The 18,924-nt window shown below is 42.8% G+C and overlaps 1 long non-coding RNA gene across 7 annotated transcripts; it reads left to right on the forward strand.

Moving 5' to 3' along the window:
• Positions 1–6,179: 6,179 nt before the first annotated feature.
• On the forward strand, positions 6,180–17,878 carry LOC109494578. Of its 7 annotated transcripts, none has more exons than XR_006590225.1 (7): positions 6,180–6,235; positions 7,405–7,536; positions 7,861–7,955; positions 15,956–16,045; positions 16,400–16,519; positions 17,091–17,205; positions 17,654–17,878. It is a non-coding gene; the product is annotated as an uncharacterized LOC109494578 (long non-coding RNA). The 7 variants fall into 7 exon arrangements; XR_006590219.1 differs by lacking the exon at positions 6,180–6,235 and adding an exon at positions 6,242–6,485 and having other exon boundaries at positions 7,380–7,536; XR_006590218.1 differs by lacking the exon at positions 6,180–6,235 and having other exon boundaries at positions 6,492–7,536.
• Positions 17,879–18,924: the final 1,046 nt, after the last annotated feature.

Consider the following 18,924-nt stretch of genomic DNA (forward strand, 5'->3'; position numbering starts at 1 on the left):
GTTAGTGTAGATGCAAAGGGAATTTGAAGGAGTGATGAAGATCTTAAGATGTGGAGATGATGCTGGGTTATCTGGTGGGGGCGGTGTCATCACAGGGGTCCTCAATGGGTCAAAGTCAGAGGAGAGGTGATGATGGAGCCAGAAGTTAGAGCAATGCATTTGAAGATGGAGAGATGCCATGAGCCAAGGAATGGGGGCGCTCCTAGAACCTGGCAGAGGCAGGGAAACTGGTTCTCCCTCCACAGCCTCCAGAAGACACCAGCCCTGCTGACACCTTGTGAACCCAGTGAAAGTGATTTTTGGACTTAAGGCTTCCAGAACTGTAAGAGAGTATATGTGTGTATTTTTAAGGCACAAAGCTTGTGTTAACTTGCTACAGCGGCCATAGGAAATTAACACACTCCCATTCTAGTTCTTACAGACCTTTAACCTTCCCAGCTCCTGCTTGGTGAAGTATTCAATGTGTGTTTCGTTCTCAGCAAGTTAATAAACACAACTTGAAAAACAAAATCCTCTGCTGGTCTCTGTCTGCTTTGAGAGTAGGCACGGCCTACTCAGCCGGGTGCCGCTTGGGAATCCACACAGCCCTTATTGCCAGAGCTAGTCTAGTAAATTAAGTCCTATTAATGAACAGCCATTAGTGAAAGGAAATTTCAGAAAAATTAAGGAAGAGATGCCCTTTACCTCTACTTAACACCTCCCACACCCTAGGTTGGGTGAGAGGAACACACCTTTCAGCATCCTGGAAGAAGTCTATAGCCTAAGAATGTGTGTGGAAGGTCCAGATGTGCTGTCTAATCCAATATGAGAGGGGATGTTCATGATGGTTGCCACCGTATTTCTAGTTTCATTAATCCGCAACCCTCTTTGTATTCATCAATGTGTAATATCTCAAAGAAAAGAAAGGGGGCCTGGAATTTTATAGAGTCAGATAAAGAAGGGAGTCATCCATGAGTCTTACGGGAGACACGAGGAAGGATCGAGTAACTGAGGAGGAGTGGAGCCCCTGTCTTCCTGGGTCTTACCTTGGAATATGTGAGAGCAACGTGGTCCTTTGTGTGGTTAGCCATTTCTTGGAACAGAGGGGTGAGGGAATTTCTCCAGGAGAACAGATCTCAAATAAAATTCAACTTCTCTTAATCCTCAGGCTGCAATAACAAACTACCATAGACTGAATGGCTTAAATAACAAACACTTCTTTCTCACAGTTCTGGATCCTGGGAAGCACACAGTCAAGGCAACGGCAGGTTTGGTGTCTAGTGAGAACCTGCCTCCTTGTTCACAGATTGGTTGTCTTCTCACTGTCCTTACGTAGTAGAAAGGGTGAGAGAGCTCTCAGGGGTCTCTTTTATAAAGGCATTAATCCTTTTCATGTGGGCTCTACCCTCAGATCTAATCACCCCCAAAGGCCACCACCTCCAAGTACCATTATTTGGGGCTTAGGAGTTCAGCATAGATTTGGGCAAGACACAAACCTTCAGTCTCTAACATGTAGGTTTTCATTTCTCTTGGATAAATACCTAGGAGCGCAATTGCTGGGTCATGTGGTAAGTCTGTGTTGAACTTTGTACGAAACTGCAAAGTTCTTTCCAAAGTGGTGGTACCATTTTGCTCTCCCACCAGCAACAAAGGAGATTTCCTGTTGATCTACATCCTTGCCACCACTTGAAATGTCAATTTTTTTTTTTTTTGTCATTCTGAATTTCAACCTTAAAGCAGTACTTCTAATGGTTTCTTGTATGAGGTAGCTTAAGGTAAGTTATGCTACAGTAACAAACGACAGCAAAAGTCTTTGGGGCTCCTAACGCCAGTGCTCTACTTCATTTTGCCTTCGCTCGGCCAGGGAGCAGCCTCTCTGGGGCATTGCTGGCCTCCTGGCAGAGGGAAGGGAGGACCAGTGGATCCATCCAGAGGCTCTGAAAGTTTCTGCTCAGAAATAGCACCTGCACTTCCACTCACCTTTTCTTGTCAAAGCAAGTCCACAACAAGCCTGAAGTCACTGGGACAGGGATGGATAATCCTCAATGGGGGAGAGGAAGCAAGTACCTTCACCCATAATCAGGTTATCTCCTTTGTCTTCCATCATTTCTTTGGTCTGGCAATGGTTTTTTTGCTTTTGTTTTTTAAGTTCATTTTGAGGGAGGGAGGGAGGGAGGGAGGGAGGGAGGGAGAGAGAGAGAGAGAGAGAGAGAGAGAGAGAGAGAGAGAGAATGAATCCCAAACAAGCTCCACACTGTCAGTGCGGGGCTCGAACTCACGAACCATGAAATGACCTGAGCCAAAATCGAGTGAGACGTTTAACCCCCTGAGCCACCCAGGTGCCTTGGTCTGGCAGTGTTTTTTAATTGACAGCTTCTGTCACCTCCCTAGCCCCTTCTCTGATACCCACCTTGGTCACTCTGTTCCAGTCTCAAGGCCTCCCTGTGATTCCTCAAATGCCAGTCATGTTATCTCAGGACCTCTGAAATCACTTTCTGCTCTGGGATCCTCTCCCCCCAATACATTTGGGCTCACTTCCTCACTTGCAATTCATTATACATCACCTTTTCAGTGAGCCCTTTCCTGATTTCTCTATTTAAAATTGCAACGGTCCCTGCCCAACACACATTCCCCATCCTGTTTCCTTGCTTTATTGATACATGATGCATTGTATGTGTTTATCTCCCCTACTGGACTGTACACATCTTGTTTCTGCTGTATCCTGGCCCTTAGGATCGTGCAGCAAGTGCCCAAGAAATGTTTTTGAACTAAGATGGAGGTGAACCAGTGCTAGCGAATGGTGGGCACCCATATCTTGAGTGCATATCTTCGTTGTTTTCTGATTCTAACAATTCTACTCAGAATGTACAGAAAAATATGAGATTAAGAAATTGCGTCCAGAATCTCTCATGTCGTTGGCAATCATTTTAATACATTGGAATATGTCTTCCAGTTCATTTAAATCGGCAAACATTTGATGAGATGTTTGAACAGATGTTGGCACGTTGATCCCCTGCGGAGTATAGTTGGGAATACAACATTGTGTCCAGCCTCATGGAGCAGTCCAGCTAGAAAGCAAGATGGCCGTTTATTTATCAAACAATCGTGAAAACATCAATGTGAGCTGTAATAGGGAAAAGAACGAAAATAATAGCAGGAAGCTGTAAGAGGAGGAGAGACTAACCTGGGGGTAGGGAAGGAAGACTGCACACAGGGACTGGTACGGTACGTGATGATGCAGGAGGGGATGTGGGGCATCAGAGAGAAAGAGATGAGGCGAGCGGGCAGGGCGAGGTAGGCCAGAGCCTTGTAGACTTCTCATTATGTTAGGTGAGCACTAGGGATGGTGGCCAAAGAAGCAATTGATTGTGGGAAAAACAAAGGAGGCAGCCAGATGAAGAAATGGCCTAGGAGGGAGGAGGGAAGCCAGGGTGGGTGATGTTAGGGACCAAGAGAGAACAGATTTAGGGAGGAGAGACTCCACCCATCGAATACCAGAGAGGGGCAATAAAGCCATAGGTGGAAACCCTTCATGGGCAATGGTTAGAGAAATGGATTCACTGGAGAAGAGGTGGGTATGGGGTGCAAGGCTGCCTTTGCCAAATAAAAAAATCCACATTTACAAGAGCAACACTAAGACCCCGAGAGATAAAGAGGTTGAGAGTATGTATAAGCAAGTCCCTGGAGAAAAAAATAGCAAATACAAAAGTATACGGACGTCTGGGCTTAGTGTGACCGAAGGAATTCAGCTGAGTCAGTAGCCATTTCTGGTAAAATAGATTAAACAATTTTTTAAAAATTTTTAAAGTTTATTTATTTATTTTTAGAGAGACAGTGGGGGAGGGGCAGAGGGAGAAGGAGACAGAGAATTCCAAGCAGGCTCTAAACTGCCAGTGCAGTGCCCAACATGGGGCTTGATCCCACGAACTGTGAGATCATGACCTGAGCCAAAACCAAGAGTTGGATGCTTAACGGAGTGAACCACCCAGGGGCCCCTAGATTAAACAATTTTTAAGTTAAACAATTAAGTGTGTGTTTCAGTGGTTTTTAATATTTTCACCAGGTTGTACACCCATAACCATTCTTTTTTTTTTAAAAAAAAAGCATTTTTTTTTTAACGTTTATTCATTTTTGAGACAGAGAGAGACAGAGCATGAATGGGGGAAGGTCAGAGAGAGAGGGAGACACAGAATCTGAAACAGGCTCCAGGCTCTGAGCTGTCAGCACAGAGCCCGACACGGGGCTCGAACTCACGGACTGCGAGATCATGACCTGAGCCGAGGTCGGACACCCAACCGACTGAGCCACCCAGGCGCCCCTCTTTTTTTTTTTTTAATGTTTATTTATTTTTGAGAGAGAGAGATAAGAGTGTGAGCAAGCAAGGGGCAGAGAGAGAGGGAGATACAGAATCTAAGGCACGCTCCAAGCTCTGAGCTGTCAGCATAGAGCCCAATGCGGGGTTTGAAGTCATGAACTGTGAAATCATGACCTGAGCCAAAGTCAGACACTAAACTGACTGAGCCACCCAGGCACCCCCACCATTCTTTAATTCCAGTACATTTCATTAGCCTCCTAAAGGAAGCAAATACCAATTAGCAGTCACTTTTCATTTCTTCCTTCTCCCAGTCCCTGGCAGCCACTAATCTAGCCACAGATTTAACTGCTCTGGACATTTCATAGAAATAGAATCATACAATAGTGGTCCATTTTGACTAGCTTATTTCATTTAGCATTATATTGTCAATGTTCATCAATGTTGCAGCATGTGTCAGTACTTCACTCCTTATATGACTGAATAATAATCCATTGTGTGGATATGCCAACTTTTTTTATCCATTCATTCGTCAATGGACATTTGGATTGTTTCCACTTTTTGGCTATTATGAATAATGCTGCTATGATCCTTCATGTGCAAGTTTTTAGTGGATATATGCTTTCAACACTCTTGAGATACTTTGCATTTATTTTTTTAATTTATTTATTTTTAGAGCACACATGAGCTGGAGAGAGGAATGGGGCGGTGGGGAGGGAGAGAGAGAGAGCGAGCGAGCGAGCGAGCATCTCAAGCAGGCTCCACGTTCAGCATGGAGCCCATTGAGGGGCTTGATCCAACAACCCTGGGATCATGACCTGTGCCGAAATCAAGAGTAGGAGCTCAACCCTGAGCCACCCAGGCACCCCTTGAGTAGATACTTTCGAGTGGAACTGCTGGGTTACATGGTGGTCACTCTCTGTTCAAGCTTTTGAGGGATTGCCAAATTTGTTCACAACAATTGTACCATTTTACATTCCCACCAACAGTGTATAAGCATTCTGATTTCTCCACATCCTTATCAACACCTGTTACTGTGTCTTTGGGTTACAGATATCCTAGTGCGTAAGAAGTAATATCTCCTGGTTTTGCAAACATTTTTAAATAGTTAAAATCCAGTGATCATATCTCACTATACAATCAGGAGTCAGCAAACTTTTCTGTAAAGATAGTATTTTAGGCTTTGCACACTATATGGTCTCTGCTACAACTACTAGACTCAACTGTTGTAGTGTGAAAGCGGCCACAATTTGTAAGCAAATGGGCATGGTCGCATTCCAATACATTTTTATTTATGGACTCTGAAACTTGAATTTCATATAATTTTCAAGTGTCACGAATACCATTCTTTTGATTTTTTTTTTTTTACCACATCCAAAAATGTAAAAGCCATCCTTAACTCTTGGACCGTACAAAAACAGGTGGATTTACTGTAGTTTGACGACCCCCTACTATCCACAAAAATCAGTTCATGAGGATTGTAGCTCTAAATGTGAAAGGCAAAACGATATCGTGCAGATGAAAATACAAAGCATCTTTGTGATCTTGGCATAGACAAACGTTTCTTAACTAAACCAAGGAAAATTGATAAGGCTGGCTATATTAAAATTCAGAACTGTGTTCATTAGAAAGTATTATGTAAGTGTATTATGCAAGTGGAAAGGCAAGCGACGGAGTGGGAGAAGGTAATTGTCGCTCATAGACGCAACAAAGGACTGATATCCAAAAGTTATAAAGAACTCGGCATCTCAATAAGAAAGGAAATGCAGTGGAAAAATGGGCAAATTACTTGACCAGTCCCCCCTCACGAACGCCGGAGCCCACCCGCCCGGAGGCCTCGCTGGAGAAGCCTCATCCGGGAATCTGGCGCGCGCGCACGCACACAAAACGAGCGGCGCGCGCCGCCGGAGGTGAGTTCCCTTCTGGCGGTTTCTCTAGCTAACGGTGAGTCCCAGATAGAGGAGCGGCAGGTCACCGCGGCCCAGCTCCGAGTTGGGGGGGCGGCTGGGGGGTCCAGAGTGGGACCCCCCACCCCCCCGCCGTTTGCTGGCCCCGTGCGGTGCAGACCCTCGTTGTCTTCGCTCGGCCGGTGGGCACGGACCCCTCCCTCCTCTTCTCCCACGCGGACTTTCCTTCTCCCCTTGGGCGCGGACTCCACATCCTGGGGCGCCGGGTGCCTTTTCTCGCCACTCAGGTGCGCGCCTCCTGCTCCCACCCTGCACGGGTGGACGCCCCTTCTCTCTCCCTCTCCTCTCCTTCCCACAAGGTTTGGGCTCCCACAGCCTTCTGTGTTTCCTGCGTGTTCCTCCTCCCACAGCCCTGGTCCTGCGCCCTCGCCTACCCCCTTCCAAAGACCGATTCGCTTCATCGAGCCTTTGGGGTGCCTGTCAATGTTTCCTTCCTCCCCTTCCCACCGAATTCGCCCTCCCAGGCTTCACCCCCACCCCTAATCCCCTGTCGTGGACTGGGTTGCCCCTCCCCACAGGCCCCTAATGCCCTGAAGCTGTTCCCTACCCTGCGAAGGACTTCGGGGTCCTCAGCTGAGCCTCTGGTCTCCCCCAAACCCAATCCTTCCAGCCTCTGTAAACGGCGACTCCTTCTTCTGCCCATAATCCTCAACGTCCTCCTTGATGGTTTTCTTTCCCCAGCCCCCATATCATTTCTGCCCCCAAATCCCATGTCTTTACCTGTAAGGTATTTACAAAATTCAACCGTTGGGCCACCAGCTTCTCTAACAGGCACCTCCTCCCTGCACCCCTGCCTTCTGCGCTCCCCACTATCTGTTCCTCTTCGGTAGCCACTGGGAGCTCACGTGTCAGATCTTGCCACTTCTGTGCTCCGAGCCTCCCATGGCCCCCTCAGTAGCAGCCAGAATCCTCAGGGGCCCTAGTGCTGGGGCTGCTGGCCTAGTAACTGTTTGCTGGGGCGTTGCAGGTGGTTAGGAGTTTGCATCAGATCGAAAAATCAGAGTTCTGCCTCCTTCCTTGAGCAGTGTGCTCCTTGAATCTGCTTGGTTTGTCAGTTTTGGACAGTGGGTAGAGATTGGGGCAGTCCGGGATGCCAGTACTAACTCAGAAAACTGACCCAGGTCTATGTGCATCCTGAGTTTGCAGAGCGTTTGATGGAGACATCTTGCAGTTGGCTCTGTGTCTTCCCCACTAGAAAGCCAGCTGCACCCGGCAGTGGTCTTCATCTGTCTCATCCACCGCTGATTCATTCCTACCAAGAACAGGACCTGGCACACAGTAGGTGTTGAGTAAACATTTGCTTAGTGAATGAAAAAGCTGGCCCTCTCCAGACTTGAGATCTCAGAAGGGGTTTGTGACACATCTAGCATTTAACCGTTGTCTTCAGGATGTTGTTGAGCTTTGCCCTTTATAATATCTATAGCTTTGAGCTGTATGGGTATGGTTTGTGTGTGTGTGTGTGTGTTTGGGTTTGATGTGTTTGATGTGTGAACTTCTGTAGTGTGCCTCTGTCTCCAGTCTTCCATTTCTTCATGTACCATTTTCGCTCTTGTGCGGTAATTCTACCTTGTGAAATGCCACCATTTATTCCCCCCCCCCAAGCCCCACCTCTGATGCACAGCTGGGAAGTTTGCAGTTTTTCAGCCGTCCCTACAGTGCTTTAGCGGGCATCTTGAACATGTGTCTTTGTAAATCAGGTAAGGATTTCTCCAGCCTGGGGATTTTCAAGTTATGTTTGACCCAGGCATTAGAAGAAACACATTTACGTTCATGACTCACATGCATATGTAAATGGAGCAAAAGTTTGATGAAACAACTCTGACTATGAGGTCCTCTTATTTTTTTTTTAATTCTTTTTCTTTAACGTTTATTTATTTTTGAGACAGAGAGAGACAGAGCATGAACAGGGGAGGGGCAGAGAGAGAGAGGGAGACACAGAATCTGAAACAGGCTCCAGGCTCTGAGCGGTCAGCACAGAGCCCGACGCGAGGCTCGAACTCAGGGACCGCGAGATCATAACCTGAGCTGAAGTCGGCCGCTTAACTGACTGAGCCACCCAGGAGCCCCTGTGAGGTCCTCTTAGATCAAGTTTTGTATTTTTAATTTCTTTTAATTTTAAAAAAAGTTTATTTTTTTAACTTTTTTTAAGTTTTTTTTTTTAACATTTATTTATTTCTGAGAGACAGAGTATGAGTGGGGGAGGAGCAGAGAGAGAGGGAGACACAGAGTCCAAAGCAGGCTCCAGGCTCTGAGCTGTCCGCACAGAGCCCAATGTGGGGCTCGAACTCACGAACCGTGAGATCATGACCTGAGTGGAAGTCTGACGCTCAACCTCTCAACCAGCTGAGCCACCCAGGCACCCCTGTGTTTGTTTATTTTTGAGAGAGCACAAGCCGGGGAGGGACAGAGAGGGGGACAGAGGATCTGAAGTGAGTTCCATACAGACAGCAGTGAGCCTCATGTGGGTCTTGAATTCATGAACTGTGAGATCATGACCTGAAGTCGGACACTCAACACATTGAACCACCCAGGCCCTCCAGTTTTGAATTTTTAATGTTGATCTGCCACATTGCTTTGCATTTTTTATTTCAACCCAAATTTGTTCTTCAAAGGAGCTGCACCATTTTTTCTGCCTATGAAGACATGTTAATGATATGGAAACTACCCATAATATAATATTTACTGGGAAAAACAAAAAAAAGACCCCGAATTGTATATACAGTTTGACTCTAACTATATCAAAATGATTCTCTAGGAAGAAAACAGGAAATAAATGCACCCAGGACTTAATTTTCTTTGTACTTTGTTTTCCAAGTTTTCTGTAATAAGCATGTATTATATTTTGTAGTGATATTTTTAATAGTAAAATATTTAAGTGGATTGGATGCAAGTTTTATATAAGTAGGGTGCTTCCCTGTAGAATCTAAAATACAATTGTAAAGTCTTGGGAATAAAAGGCACAGCGTAAGGAATATAGTCCATAATACTGTAATTGCATTGTATGGTGGCAGGTGGTTGCTAGACTTGTAGTGAGCATAGCATACTGGATAAATTTGTCCAATCACTATGTTGCACACCTGGAACTAATGTAACATTGTCAACTACAATAATAAAATAGAATTCTATTTGCCCTGCTTTTATTTACTTGCGAGTTTTCAGAAACTTATTTAGGTCATAGAGCAAAGAGATTAAATAGTTTTCAACTTGAATCAGTTGCCAGCTTTGGGGAGCAGCTGTATAGGGCCAGGCGATTCTGGAGCTGGTTGGAGGAAACTGAGTGGACAGCCTTGCCCTGTCTGGATCCCAGTTATTCCAGGCGAACACTCCTGGCTTCCCTGTTTTCTCCTGCATCAAACTTACTGTGCAGAAAGGGTTTTACAAGTCAGCATTTTCCCGGGGTAGTAACTGTGGTTTTCTTATAGCTCCCAGCTAGTAACGTATTCCACCCCCCGCCCCCCACTCCTTAGAATACCTATAACTATCTCTTGAATACCTTTTGAGAAAACTGTTATAAATTCTTTCTCACCTAAGTAATAATGAATGCTGATCCTTTGGTGTAGTACCTCTCTCTGGAAGCATTAACATATCCCCTGCCTAGTTTCTCTTTTGACAAGTTTCTGAAATATTGAGAAAAATTGAGAGAAGAGTATAATGAGCACCCATCACCCACCACCTCAATTTTTATGTATGCAACATATAAGTTATGTATTATGTGTTTATAATGTGTTTTATACATGTATGTTTGAGCATACATGTATGTTTTATACATACATGTTTGAGCATATGGGTATTTGTGTATATTTATATGCATGTGTTTTATGTGTTGTTGCAGAGGGGGGTATGTATGGATTTTTGTATGTATATAAATGTAGATGTGTTTATGTATGCATGTGTGTATATTTTTGTATATGTATACATGTATATGAGTGTATATGTATGTTTATGTGTGTGTGTGTATTGTGTGTGCACATATAGATATTTCTTTATGTGTATGTATATAAGCATTTGAAAGTAAGTACCCCTAAAAATTTTAGGACGTATATTCTAACAATAAGGACATTCTTCCACACAACCATAATACTATTGTCACACCTAAGAAAGCTAACAGTAGTTTCTTGTTATCATCTGGTAACCCATCCCTATTCCAACTTTCCTAGTTACCCCTATTGCCTTTATTCCTGTTATTTCAGGCCAGGTCCTATCGAGGGTCTTGTACCGTTTTTGTTTCCTTTAAACTTCTTTATTTGAAATAATTATAGATTCATGGGAAGGCACAAAGAAATGTACAGAGAGAGCCTGTGCATCTTTTACCCAGCCTCTTCCATGGTTAACATCTCGCACAACTGTAGGACAGGGTCAAAGCCAGAACCTGGCATCGGTACCATCTGCAGAGCTCATTCAAAGTTCACTCGTACTCATTTGGGTGTGTTGGAGCTCCATGCCATCTTAGGATGTGTATCTTGGTATGACAACCACAGTCTAGATGCTTGACGTGACGTCACTGCAGAATTCCCTCATGCTCCTCCTATTCAGCCACCCTACTCCCTACCCTCTCTCCCTACTTTCTGGCAACCACTAATCTGTTCTTCTTTGTGGTTATTATTTTTTAATGTTTGTTTATTTATTTATTTAGAGAGAAAGAACTTGAGTGGGGGAGGGGCAGAGAGAGTGAATCCCAAGCAGGCTCTGCACTACCAGTGTAAAGCCTGATGCAGGGCTCAAACCCATGACCTGTGAGATCATGACCTGAACCGAAACCAGAGTTGGATGCTTAACTGACTGAGCCACCCAGGTGCCCCTTCTCTGTGATTATTTAACAAATATTTCAGTCTTGTTGGTGCTATTGTAAATACAGCTTAAAAAATTTCCTTTTAAGATTGTTTATTGTTAGTGTATAAAAATGCAACTGATTTTTGTATGTTGATCTTATATTTTGCAACTTTGCTGAATTTGTCTATTAATTGTAATGGTGTGTGTATGTGCAATCTTTAGTGTTTTCTAATATATAAGATCATATCATTTGCAAATAGAGATAATTTTGCCTCTTCCTTTCCAATTTAGATGCCTTTTGTTTCTGTTTCTTGCCTAATGGCTCTGGGTAGAAGTGTTATACCAAGATACACAGCTGCAGATGGTACCAACTGCTGCATGAAGGTGGTGAAAGTGGCCGTCCTGTGTTGTCATTTTAGAGGAAAAGCTTCCAGTCTTTCACTGTTGAGGATGTTAGCTGTGGATTTTTCATATATGACCTTTATTATGTTGAAGTAGTTCCTTCTATTCCTAATTTGTTAATTTGGAGAGAGAGTGAGGGAGGAGAGAAGAGAGAGGATCTTAAGCGGGCTCCACACTCAGTGTGGACTTGATGGGATCATGACCTGAACCTAAATCCAGAGTCAGATGCTAAGCCACCTGAGCCACCCAGGTGCCCCAGCCTTAGAGTTCCCTGGTAGGGAGGGCTAGGATACTGCTTACTCATGCTTTGGGAGAGGGAAGTGGGAGAGTTTTCCTTAAAAATCCACCCTCCTCCCGACTCCTCCTCTGGTAAGCCAGTCTTCTTTGGGAGATATTCTTCGTCCTCTACTGAAATTAAAAATCTCTAAAGCTATTTTTATTCTATATAAATGGCTCCCTCTTTTACCATCATCATGAGCTCTTCCTGCCCTACAGATCTATACCTGAACAAAACCTATGGGTGCCTGGCTTATTTTGGGATGTGTGTATGATTTTTGAAAAATTTCCATGGAAATATGCATGCTGAAAAATATAAGTGTACAGCTTAAAATTTTCATGAAGTAAACATACTTTGGGTCTTTTATTTAACATTATGCTTGAGGGATTTACCCATTTTGTTTTGTGTACTTGTAGTTCATTTGTTTTTGTTGACATGTAGTATTTCATCATGTGAATAAACCACAGTTGATTCATCTACTCCCTAGTTTTGGACATTTGGGTAGTGTCCAGTCTTAGGTTGTTATGAACCATTTTACTCTGATTGTACAGACATATTTCTCTTGGTTATACATCTACAAATGAAATTACTCTCATAGGGTGGACAGAAGATCACTTTTAGTAGATTTGCACCGGACCAATTTTAATATTTACATGCCACACTTTAACTTCCTTTTTCCCTTCCTTTTAAGGATTCAAATATTTTCTCCCTTTTCTCTTCTAGCTTAGAAAACAAAGGTCAGGGGCGCCCGGGTGGCTCAGTTGGTTAAGCATCCAACTCTTCATTTTGGCTTGGGTCATGATCTCATGGTTCATGGGTTTGAGCCCCACATCGGGCTCTGTGCTGATGGCACGGAGCCTGCTTGGGATTCTGTCTCCCTCTCTCTCTGCCCCTCCCCTGCTCACTCTCTCTCTCTCTCTCTCTCTCTCTCTCTCTCAGAAGTAAATAAACATTAAAAAAAGTTAAAAAAAAAAAAAGAAAACAAAGGTCAAAATGAAAGCATCAAGGCAGGATGTTGTTGGAGTGGAACCACTTAATTTCCTGATGATGGAAAGATTCATGAAGGATTATTCCTATTTATATGTATTAGGAGAAAAATGGGAATGTGAGGAACAGGTAGAAATGCTTCACAAAAACCCAGAGAAGCATTTGATGCAAACAGCATCCACCCAATAGAACACAGTGGGTTTGGTGAGAGGCTGTGGTGGTTGTGAATATGGAGAAAGCATGGGTGTCTGCTCAGTCTATTTTTTTAAGTTTATTTATCTTGACAGGGAAAGAGAAAGCATGAGCAGGGAAAGGGCAGAGAGAGAGAATCCCAAGCAGGCTCTGTGCTGTCAGCACAGAACCCAACATGGGGTTCGTTCCAGAGAACCATGAGATCATGACCTGAGCTGAAATCAAGAGTTGGACACTTAACCAACTGAGCCACGCAACCGCCCCTGCTCGGTCTTTGCTCTATCTCAGAAAGGTCCTGAAACAGAAGCTTTCTGTGAACATGATTCAGATGTTAAGCATTCCTGATATATATAATATAAATAAATGTAAATATACATATAAATATACACACAGACACACACACACACACACACACATATAGTGAAGGTCACACCCTTGATGAAAATTATGACTGTAGAATAGCCATCAGTCAAGTTGGTCAACTTGGCCACATTGGTGGAAATCTAACAGGAGATGGGCCCTCCAGTTGTAACAAAAGTGGTCATTTTACAACCATTCTGTACCTCTTACTGAACAGGATATAATTGTTGGAGAAAGGCAGCCACACAAAGGGATGGGATGTGAGGAAGTGTTTGATCAGGGCACTTGCTCTCATGAGCAGAGGAGAAATAATGAGATGAATGCCATGACTTCAACAAATGTGGACAATCCATCAGACAGAAATCTCACTTCTTTGGTACCCGAGGACTCATACTGGAGAGATTTTATACTTGTACTGACTGTGGAAAATCCTTCTCCAAGAATTACAACCTGATTGTGCATTGAAGAATCTATACAGGAGAGAAACCTTATAAATTCAATAGTTGTGGGAAAGCATTCAGTGCCATCTCTGCCTTTATCAATCACAAGAGGACCTGCACAAGGGAGAACCCCCATGAGTGCAACCACTGTGGGATGTCCTTCAGCCACTACTCTTCCCTTGTTTTGCATCACAGATTTCATACTGGAGAAAAAACCATATAGATACAATGAGTGTGAAAAATGTCTCCAATATCTACTACCTTATTGTCCATTTGAGAATTCACACAAGAGAGAAGCCCTGTGTATTATGGAGTGTGGAAAGGCCTTCACTGATATCTCATGCTTTATTAAATATAAGAGAAGTCACACCAGAGAGAGATCCTGAAAGTAGGTGGATTGTAGAAAATCCTTCAACTGCAGTGGTCACCTCATTGTGCATTAAAAAAAATCATTCTGTGGTGCCTTGTTGACTCAGTCGGTAGGGCATGCGACTCGATCTCAGGTTGTAAGTTGGAGCCCCAATTTGGGTGTAAAGATTACTTAAACTCTTTAGGGGTGCCTTTGTGGCTCAGTCCATTGAGTTCCGACTCTTGATTTGGGTTCAGGTCATGATCACAGGGTTGTGGGATTGAGCCCCGCAGCAGGAGCCTGCTTGAAATTATCTCTCTTCCTTCTGCCCCTCTCATGCTCAATGTGCGCATGTGCTGTCTCTCAAAAATAAGTAAGTAAATAAAATCTTGAAAAAAATCATTCTGGAGAGAAACATTATGACTGTAAAGAATGTGGGAAAACTTTCATTGAGAGCTCTTAACTCTCATTGAGTGCTCTGGCACCAGAGATGCATACTATTGAGGAGCCGTATGGCTATAACCAGTGTCAGAAACTTCAGGAATATCACTGGTCTCATTCAGCACCAGAGGACTCATACTGGTGGGAAGCCCTGTGAGAACAGTCAGTATGGCAAAACTTTCTGGGACGACTGCGTTCTGGACAAACACCAGAAGATATATGCTCAGGAGACCTTGTACCAGTGTTTCAAATGTGGGGAAAATTTCCAGAATAGGTATGCTTTTATTGGACATGGGAATTATCACACGAAAGAGACACCTGTGGGGGATTCAGTGAATATGAAAGAGCTCTATCAGATCCCCTTTACTTACTCATTGTCAGAGACTTCATATTGATGAGCAGCTCTTTGAAAATAGTGGAGTTCATCCTTTCCTCCTTGGATCAGAAACTTTTGAGACATTGTGTCTGCATAAGAAATTGGGAGAATTCTTTTGCTATGGTTACTTTTAAATTTGAATTCTTGCCTGTCCTTGTAACAAAAGATTTGGTTAATGTGAAGAGTTGGGGTTTTGGTAAGAACTCTTGCCAAAACTCTTGGGTAGAAAGAATGAGTTTTTGTACTAGCCAATATAGAGTGATAATATTGAAAAGTAAGTTGATGTTAACCTTTGTGTGGTAAGACATCTTAGACCTGAGACAGCCAGCCAACATATAGTCTACATGGGAAAGCTTTCAGTTGGAGATCTGATCTTCCAGAGTAGCTCTGTCTGATAGAAATATAATGTGAGCCACATACCTAAGTTCAATTTTTTTTTAGTGGCCATATTTTTAATTAAAAAAAAATTTTTTTTAATGTTTTGGGAGAGAGAAGGATAGAGGATCCAAAGCAAGCTCTGCGCTGACAGGCTGACAGCAACAAGCCTGATGTGGGGCTCAAACTCACAAACCATGAGATCATGACCTGAGCAGAAGTTGGTTGCTCAACTGAGTGAGACACCTAGGTGCCCCACGTGGCCACATTTAAAAAAAAAAAAAAAAAGGAACATGTGAAATTAATGTCAATAACATTTTATTCTACCCACCTATATCCCAGATACTATCATTTAAACATATGGCACACGTTACATTTCTAATTCTGTGTGTCTGCACATCTGGTGACTACTTCATTGGGCAGCACAACTAGTGCATCAGAGAATGAGTTCTGGAGGAAACACCCCGTGTAGGACATTCATCCCATTACAAATCCACAATCAGGTTTTTAACACAATTCTAGGGGAAAATGTGTGCCTGGAAGTTAGTCCTGACACAGAATTTGAGTCACAGTATTTAATTTATTTTAATATACATGTTCTTTTCATTTTGACATTTTGACAGATCAGGGTAATTAATGGCATGCTGTATGTTAATTGGCAGCCTTTTTTCCTTAGAAACACATAAGATGTGCATATTACCATTAATTGTTCTCTGATTTGATAACAGTAATATCAAAAGGAAGAAGAACTGAATGACTAGTGAGATTGATCCCTTTGAGGAAAGACTAGAGCTTTGAAGGAAAAGGCTGTTACTGAGGTAACAATTAATGGCATATTTGTGGGAGCAAAAGAGGGTGATATAGTCCTCCTCCATTGCTGGATATTAAATGTTACCTGATTTCTTTCTTGTAGCCTGTATTAGTTGTAACTGTTATCTTTTATCGTAAGATTGAAAATTCTTACAATGTGGAGGGAGGCAATATGCAAAACTATACGTAAGCTTTTAACAAGCTGGTAAATAGAGAATTTTTTGCCTTCATAGGGCTTCTGTTCTAACATATATTGAAATATCCTCTGTGCAGTATCATGTGTATGCATGGTTGCACTTTGGACTTTTTGTTTATAAAAGAAAACACTGTGCCTGATTGTCAATAAGTGTTCATTTAAGTAGCAAACCCTTGGCTGCTCAGAAGGCCTGTACAAGATATGCAATCCCAGTTGAAGAAAAATTGTATGAAATTGCATGAAAACATTGGACCAGGACCATGCCCTGTGAGTGTTAGTGTCATGGGTAAGAGTGCATCTTTTGACTTCAGTCATCCTTGGGTTTCTCATGGGTTTACATCTCAATAGCTGTGACCTTAGGTGAATTACTTTTTCTTTAAACATTATTTTTAAGTTTATTTTTGAAAGAGAGACCATGTGAGTGGGACAGGGGCAGAAAGAGAGGGAGAGAGAGAATCCCAAGCAGGCTCCACACTGTCAGCACAGAGCCCAGTGTGGGGCTCCAACTCATGAAACCATGAGATCATGACCTGAGCTGAAACCAAGAGTTGGGCGCTTACCTAACTGAACCACCCAGGTGCCCCTAGGTGAATTATTGTGCCTTACTTCCTCATTTATAAAATGTAGACAAGCCCTAGCTCATTTGGATTAAGAGAAGTTAGGTGTGGAGAGGGTCTGGGATGTAACAGTTTTTAGTGTGTATTAGTTGCTTCTGTGCTCATGTTCACACCCTTGTTGTTGCTATTATTGTTCTCTTATTATTACTGCTGCTCTTGTTGATGTTTTGTTATTGTTGTTGATTTTGTTGCTATTGCTGTTAATGGTGATGACATTGATGTTACTCTTCTCTGACTCAGGAGGCTAAAATAGAAGGTACACCAGTGGCCTTCCCAACAACTATATCACCCATGGTTCATAGATGGCATTGCTTCCCAAACTCTAGTATACATGATTGCCTGGTGGCCTCCCAAGGTGGGTAGAGTTGAAGAAGCTACCTGGGCAGGAGGACAAGAGGGCTAGAATCTCAAGAATCTCAAGAATGTGGATGATGGCAGCTGGAGTGTGTATGAATGCCTGACACAAGTGGAGGCAAAGCTCTAGGCACTGAGAAGATGAGGTCTTGATGGGTTGACCATTGGGTAGGTGTGCCCCCAGAGTAACGGCATATATTGGGATGAGATGGAAGATGTTACCCAGTGCTCATTCCATTGTGGTATATTTCCATCCCACAGAGGTTGCAAAAAACCTAGTCCTGTTTGGACAATTCTGTGTTCATAAATTTAATAAGTTAGGTAAAGGGGCACAATTTCTTAAAAGACAAACTATCAAAATTTACTGTACAAGTAAACTAGTAAACTGAATAGGCTTGTATCTGTTGAAGAAGTTGATGTTTTTTTGTTTTTTTTGTTTTTTTCAAAAGAACTGCCAGACCCAGATAGTTTTGTTGATGAATTCCACCCAACAGTTAAGGAAGAAATGATGCCAGTTCCACACTTTCAGAAAATAAAAGGAAGACACACTTGATTCATTTTATAAGGTCAGCATTACCTGGATTCTAAAACCAGACAATGACAAGAAAACTACAGAGTGATATCCCTCATGAATATAAACACAGATATTCTCATTAAAATATCAGCAAATTGAATTCTGTAATATATAAGAGCAACAATGCAACATGACCAGGGGGTTTATCCTGGAAATGTAGGCTGTTTCACTATTTGAAAACCAGTCAATGTAACCCATCGTATTAACAGACTAAAGAACAAAAACTACATGATCTCACAAATACATGCAGACAGAGCCTTTACAAAATTCATTATCCTTTCATAATAATGATAGCAAACTAAGAATAAAGAGGAATTTCCTTAATCTGAAAAGGGCATATGTAAATAACATATAGCCAACATCATAATGGTGAACCACACATAAGGATGACAGATACCCCCACTGCTACTGAAATCATATTGGAAGTACTAGCCAATGCAATTAGGCAAGAAAACATAAAAAGTGTACAAAATACAATTTTCATCAAAGTCCCAGCAAGATCTTTTGTAGACATAGACAAGCTTTTTTTTTTTTCTTTTTTAAAGAAAGACAGCATGAGCATGGGAGGGACAGAGAGAAGGGGAGACACAGAATCTGAAGCAGGCTCCAGCCTCTGAGCTGTCAGCACAGAGCCCTATGCGGGGCACGAACTCACAGACTGCAAGATCATGACCTGAGCCAAAGTCAGACACTTAACCTACTGGGCCACCCGGGCGCCCCTAGACAAGCTTATTTCAAAATTGATATGGGAAAGCACTAGACTTAGAATAGAAAAAAATGTTTTTGGAACAATTGTTTTTGGGACAATTTTTTTTAAGTTTATTTGAGAGGAAGAGAGAACATGAGCAGAGGAAGGGCAGAGAGAGAATCCCAAGCAGGATCCACATTGTCAGCACGGAGCCTAATGCAGGGCTTAAACTCACAAACCATGAGATCATGACATGAGGTGAAACCAAGAGTTGGATGCTTAACTGACTGAGCCATCAGGTGTCCCCAAAAGCAATTTTTGAAAAAGAAGAAAAGTGAGAGGAATAACTGATGTTAAGTCTTACTATTTAGCCACAGTAACCAAGAGTGGTTTTGGTTCACACATAGGTCAATGGGATGGATAGAGAACCCAAAAACAGACCCACAAAACCAACCATG

Source organism: Felis catus, chromosome E2, assembly GCF_018350175.1.
Source record: "Felis catus isolate Fca126 chromosome E2, F.catus_Fca126_mat1.0, whole genome shotgun sequence".
NCBI lineage: Eukaryota > Metazoa > Chordata > Mammalia > Carnivora > Felidae > Felis > Felis catus.